The sequence below is a fragment of the Triticum dicoccoides genome, chromosome 2B (assembly GCF_002162155.2).
Source record: "Triticum dicoccoides isolate Atlit2015 ecotype Zavitan chromosome 2B, WEW_v2.0, whole genome shotgun sequence".
NCBI classification, from domain to species: domain Eukaryota; kingdom Viridiplantae; phylum Streptophyta; class Magnoliopsida; order Poales; family Poaceae; genus Triticum; species Triticum dicoccoides.
The window spans coordinates 685,696,162-685,702,888 of record NC_041383.1 but is presented as its reverse complement, the minus strand read 5'-3'; the positions used below and the strand labels follow the sequence as shown (position 1 = coordinate 685,702,888).

The window sequence follows — 6,727 nt, the reverse complement described above, 5'->3', positions numbered from 1 at the left end:
CTGCCTAACCATGCACGAAGGGAAACCATTGTTCGACTTGTATATTCCAGCATGCCTGGGTGTACTGCGGTGGTTGGCTCCATGACTAACGTGGGCCACCGGGACAAGAACGACAAAGGGAGGTGTTATGAGTGACGTGGATTGGTTCTTTATCTACTACTGTAGAAACGAAGAGCACCAGAGGAGTCTCTTTAAAATGTCCATGTCGACGTATCGAAAACCGGACGATTGATCAGGACTGGAAATACGGGCACCTGTTACGCTTTTCCTAGCAAAAGAACGCTGAAAGTAAACGCATCTTAAACGTCTGGACGGACGGATCGGTCATTGACCGGTCAAGACAAATCGATCCATCCAAACACATCAAACGACCACAAACATCCGGTTGTCCGACATCCCTCATATCTAGCTCAAATCTAAGGCGGACATGGGACGGTCCGGGCACACCCAAACGCGTCCGTCTGACAGGCCCGGCCCATCACTGACTCCATAATCGTCCCCACAAAATCCCCAATCCACCTTCCAACTCTGAACCCTAGCTCACTCCACTTGTTTCTCTCGCTCCGTCCTGTCCTCTTCCCTCCCACGGTCCGATCCAATCCGGCGCAATATCGAGCTCCGACAGCCAATCCGGCTCCGACCTCGACTCCAACGAGGAGCTGGCAATCCGAATTGCCTTGGACCGGTCCAACATAGAGACCGGGGGCAGCTCTAGATCTGTAGCGTTGTCGCAGCTCGCATGTCTAAGCAGGGCAGACACCGGAGTTGGACCCTCCCGGCCCGCCCTCAGCTCCGGCAGGACAGCGCAATCCGCACCACCCCCGCGCCATCCCCTTCCCCCGTCGGCGGCTCCTTCGCGCGGGCAGCGGTGGTCCTAGTGCCCGAGCCACCGGCCCGCAAGTGCACTCCAGAATCATAGGCGCGCTCCACCCGTCACGAGAGGCAGCGGGCAAGGAAGAGGGAGGCGGTGGAGCGGTCCGTGCGCCATCGCCGCAGAATGCCGGCGGAGCCCGGCGAGGACTAGTGGCTCCTCACATGGGTCTACCGCCGATCTCTCACGAAGGTGGAGACGGACGCTCGCCGCCTCCAGCGGAAGAACGCAAAGGCGTTCCGGCTAGCCATAGAGAAGTCGAAGCAGGAGGCGAAGGAGGCAGCGGTGGAGGCGGCTCAGCTCGCCAAGTTTTTTTTAGAAAAGGAGGATGATCCCCGGCCTCTGCATCTGGGAGATGCATACTGTCACTTCATTGATTATTTGAGGACCTTACAAAGTATTACAACAATATGCCTGAATCCGCCATCTTGGCAACATATGCCACTACTCCTATTCATATGACGAAGGGGTGCTACCTGGCCAAATACCCGGACCGCTCACTTAAGCCTATCATCAAAAGCCAGAAACCCCAGCCGAGCCACATACCGGGTCGGGGGTATAAACTGGTCTGACGCACTCACATGTGTCGTTGCCGCCATCTTCCACAGGCCCATCTCAGAGCAGATATTGAGGCTTCTACCTTGTCAGGCCACTCTGTCATCGACGCCACCATGACGCCAGACAACTGCCTCCACCTGCGCGAGTCCATCACCGCGCATCGGGCGCCGAGTCTCCACTGCACCACGCCGCCGAGATTCGCCGTCATCAATGTGTAGGATGAAACACCGCTCCACCAAAAAATGCGCCCACTGGTCCCTCGATCTCGTGTACGCCTCCAAGAATGACGCCCCCAAGGAGGAAACGACACCAACTCCTATTCGAAAGTCGCGTGGCTCTCTAACAAACATGGAAAACAAACCTATGCGCCGCCGTCATCCGATCTAGTGATCTAGGGTTTCCCCCGGAGATAGCGGATAGAGGTCTAGAGCTTCTCCACGGCGATGCCTTCAAGATGGTAATGACACAAAAGGGTGCCGCCAACACCGGTCTTGGCATCAAGCCGAGCATGAGGTTTTCACCCGGATCCGCTCGAAGAACCTCCATCACGCATCGTGTGCACGGGTCGCCGCCGATATGAGCCGCCGCACATCGAGCAGGCCGCACCGGCCAGATCAGGTCTGTCCGGAGGGCACACCACGCATAGTGCCGACCCAACCACCAGGCCCTCCATGCCACCACCGCCGATCCAAGGTCAGATGGTCTGTCGCCGCAGACCCGGTCGCCGCCGCCGAACGCCGCCAAGGCCGCTGCCCGAAGCAGGGCCGGCTGCCGCACCTGCCACAATCGCCGCCCTAGGCCGAGGCAGCCGTCGCGCCGCCACCGGAAGGCAGGCCCGCTGAGCGACCAAGGCCAGATCGGCTGTGCCACCCACGCCGCGGGGCTCCGCACCGCCTCCATGGCGCAGGAGAGAGGGAAGGCCCCCGCCACCGCTGTCAACCCCCGGGCTATAGGCCGGCGGCGTCCTTCGGCGGCGGCGGAGGGAGGAATGGAAGGACGGGGAGCCCCTGGCGGCTAGGGTTTGCGATCCCACCCGAGCGGGGGCGACCAATTATCTCGATTAGTTAGGGGCGACCAATTATCGGCTCGCCAAGATGAAGCGGCAACAAAATAAGTCTGTCCGCCGAATAAAGGGGTTGATCGTCCTGTCCTCTTCTGACTTCGAAGACGGCGACGACGACAGCTCCACCTCCTCCGACGAGGACCAAGATCCTCCAGCAGCCGCGGACACCTACAGCTGCGCCGGCGACCGGAAGTGCAAAGGCCCAACCCGGAAGTGGTGATCCCGCTCCTCCTCCATTGTTTATAACGTTTTTAGTTGTTGATATTTAAGAACTTGTTCCACGACGAATTCAGATGATCTTTTGGATGATGTGAAGCTCGTTTATCACCGTTTGTAGCCGATTTTGTTGCATGTTGTTTGATCACATAGAATAGCTCATGTTGCATGTACTCCTATATAGTATTGATATGGGATGCAGGATTTGAGATACACGGATGCGGGGAGAAAAATATGAGACGTGCATGGTGCCCGTGGACGTCCATCCGCCGGCATTTGAGAAGCTGAATTAACACATCACGGCTGTAGATGCTCTAAGTGATGAGTAAGTATGAGCGTCAATAATTTACGCACGAGCATACGTTGTGCCACTTGTCTGGAACGAGGGCATCAAATCTACCTAGGGATTTGTTAAAAATAAAATCTACCTTTGGATTAAACTAATGCAAACGTCTTAGGGCATGTACAATGGTTGATAAGATAGTCTTATCTTAAGTTTTGCATGTAATTTAGAGATGACAAAAAAATGGTCTATAATGGATCATCTCTTAGCCTTATCTTCAATAACTAGTCATTTCTTAAAACATGGTGAGACAAATTATGCTAAGAGATCATCTCTTATCTTCTCTTAAATAAGAGAAGACAAGTCTTTTCTTATGCATTCTTTTTCCTCCATCTCATCATCTATCATACATGGCACTCATAAGATAGCACCATTGTACATGCCCTTAGTGCTGGTAACTAGGGTTCCAGCACCTTAAGAAACATACGTAATGCAGGCCCACATGGTCAGGATGCTATAATGACAATAGATGGCACGAAAGCAGCTTGGCGGTGTATCATTCATGTCCTTTTCAGAACAAGAAAAAAATATGCAGAAAAACCAGAAAATAAATGGATGCCCTTTTTCACGGAAGTGGATCCTCTAATATTAAGGAGGGAAGTCACCTAAGCTACAGTGCAATCTAGTGCAAAACAAAGAAGGAAAGTCAGGGGCACTATAGCAAATATTGTATTTATCTACTGTAGCAGGTTATGCACGTGGTTACTGTTCATGTAAATAAATTTAAAATAAATTTTATTTCATCATAATTTTGTTCGTATGTAATTTTTTATAAATGTATACAATAGATATGTAATTTGCAAATTAAATTAAGTGATTTTAGCCTTAATCATATAAATGTGAAGAAGAAAAGTTAGAAAATTGTAGCTTAGGCTCTGTTTGGATTAGCGTTTTCGTCAGAATACACCTGTAAAAGAAATACACGCCTCCACCGGCCGGTTTCATTTCCAGCCCAAAAACAGTCATGCCCACTAAAATACACGTGTAAATCTTACACCTCTGAGTTACACCTATACCAAGCGCGCCCTTAGGTGACTTCTCTTCTTCATGCTAGAGGATCCACTTCCCTTTTTCACCGGCCGGTGCTCCATACAGGAATCTTGGGGAGGTGCAGTGCATGCGCGCCACGGCGCCAGGCAGCACCTTGGTACCACTAGCCGAGACAACGGTAGCTTGGCACGCGTGTACATTTTTTCTGCGCAATCAAACGAATCAGCCTGTCACATAGGACACCAGAGCCCACATGCAATACAAGCCGTGCATCCGGCCGCTGGGGATTTGGTACGCTGAAAACTTTGGTGAGAGGTGTGCGGCTCACGGGACGTGCGTTGTTTAACCGGGAGGCTGCCAGCTGGTATCGCAGTCGGGGCTGCCGTGCACGCTTCGGACCAAGGGGGATGCACCTTGCAGGCAGGCTGCAATTACAGGCGAGTTGCACACGCCTGAAGATTCCACTGGTGGTGGCAGTAGTGCTTGTGTCATGAGGTAATAGCACCCCAGGTTCTTGAACTTGTCCTTTATGTGATGGTTTGGTCCTCAAACTTGCAAAAGTGGATTATTTGGTCCTGGAACTTGTTCTCAAGGTGCACATTTGGTCCTGAGCCAATCAACAACAGCCAAGTGGAACCAGCTGGGCGGAGCGGGTCAACACCGCAATTTTTGCATTTAGCCCCTTTCTGTCTATCAAAATTAACCCGCGGGGTACCTCTGCTGGAGTGGATAGCTAGCTCTCTGTAGCCTCGCCTCGACCCACCCATGCCAGCTGCTCGACAACGGGGACGCGCAGAGGGACACGTCGACCGAGGTGCCTAGGCTCGGCCGGGGGCGGGACGGTGGCGCCGTCGCGTGGCGGCAAGAATACGGCCGGGAGGTACTCATCGGTGTGGCACACGATGACACGAAGGTGGAGCGGCTCAAGTGCCTCACCAGCCTCGGCCTGCCCTGCAAAGACCAACGGCTCACGGTGCCACAGAACAAACCGCATGAATGCATGCATGCATCGACGACACGGAGGAGGCTTGTGCGTGCGTGCACGTTCGTTACCTGTATGTACGTGGCGCCGATGTTGATGATCTTGCCGCTCCGAGTGACCGGTTCCAGCCACGTCCGTGCAGGGCGTAGTGCAGCTCGCGCGCCACGTCGGCCGTCGTGAGGTTGACGAAGGCGTACCCCTTGTTGCTTCAACGCTGCCTGCTTTAATTTGCACGCTGCAAAACTGAAGAAAATCGTGACCGTGGAGTTTTTGAACTGCTGGAAGATTCATTCAGGCTAGAAGACCAAAACTAAAGTTATGCATGCTTTCATTGGTTGTTTTTCCCCTAGCTTGCTTTGGTTGTTTGTTGCTCGAGGAGCTCTTCGCCGCGCTGCGCCTGCCCCATGCCCTCGCCGGCGTCACACTCCTCTCGCTCGGCAACGGCGCGCTGGTCGGCGCGCTCTTCGTGACCACCGTCTTCGCCGGTGTCGTCGCGCTCGCTGCCGTCGTGGAGATGCGCGGGTTCGTGCGCGACCACTGCTTCCTCTTCTTCGCGCTCTGTAACCTCGTGCACGTGCTTTGTGAGCGGCACAGTCAATGTCTGGGTGACCGCGTCCTTCGTGCCCATCTACGTGGCCTACGTCGTCCTCGTCTGGACCTTCCAGTGGCGCACCCCGACCTCGCGGCGTTGCTCCTCCTACAGGACGACGATGACGACGTACCTCCCTTGCCGTCCTACTCCTCCAAGATCGCGCAGGCTCCACGACAGTAGCCTGCCTGCATTACCTCGTGTCCGAGCTCCGCATGCCGTTGTACCTCCCGCACCGCCTCATCATTCCGGACATCGCCGCGCACCGCTGGTCTCGGCCCTGCGTCGTGGCCTTCGCCGCGCTGGCGCCTGTGCTCCTCGCCACGGCATGGATCTCGCACAACCCGGCGAAATCATCCTCGCGCCACGCCGCCACCACAACAGCGACGGCCACACGATCCTCCTCGCCGGCGGCGTCCTTGGCCTCCTTCTCGCGGCCCTCGCTGCGGCCACAACGGACGCCGCTTCCCCTCCCCACGGGCGCCCGCGTGCCGTGGCTGGCGGTGGGGTTCCTGATGAGCGTACTCTGGGGCTCTGGGCGTACACCCTAGCGGTGGCCATCGGGTATCGTACATGGTGGGCGTGAAGGCGAGCATGTTGGGCGTGACGGTGCTGGCATGCGGAGACTCGTTGGTCGACCTAGTCTCCACCGTGGCGATGGCGACGCACAGGGGCGTTCACGCTCCCGGCGGACGAAGCGGTGTACGAGACAGTGGGGTTCCTGTGCACCGGGCCGGCGTGGGTGCTGGTGGTGGTGCCGGCGAGGGGCATGCGGCTCGACCGGGTGCACGGGGTGGGCCTCATCATCATCTACCTCACCTTCTTCGGCGTCCGCGTCCTCGACAGCCTCGGCCTCTGGTTCAAGTAGCGATGGCAGCAAACAGAGGAAGCTGCTCTGCTCCCGTCAATGGCGACCACTGTCCACTGATGTACGGAGATGGAGGATGATAGTTGATAGATCAGATGCTTGTACAGTCGTAGTAGCACTAGCTGGTACTATAGTATTAGCCTGTAGGTGATTACCGATGGATTAGTTAGTGATGTAATTGTTGCTTGTTTTGGTTGGCATCAAGATGATTTCCCCACGAGTTGAAATCGATAAACGACAAGGAGCT

General features: G+C 55.2%; 1 pseudogene; it reads left to right on the top strand.

Moving 5' to 3' along the window:
* The first annotated feature begins 2,523 nt into the window (after positions 1-2,523).
* Positions 2,524-6,480, top strand: LOC119361147 (annotated as a pseudogene).
* The last annotated feature ends 247 nt before the right edge of the window (positions 6,481-6,727 follow it).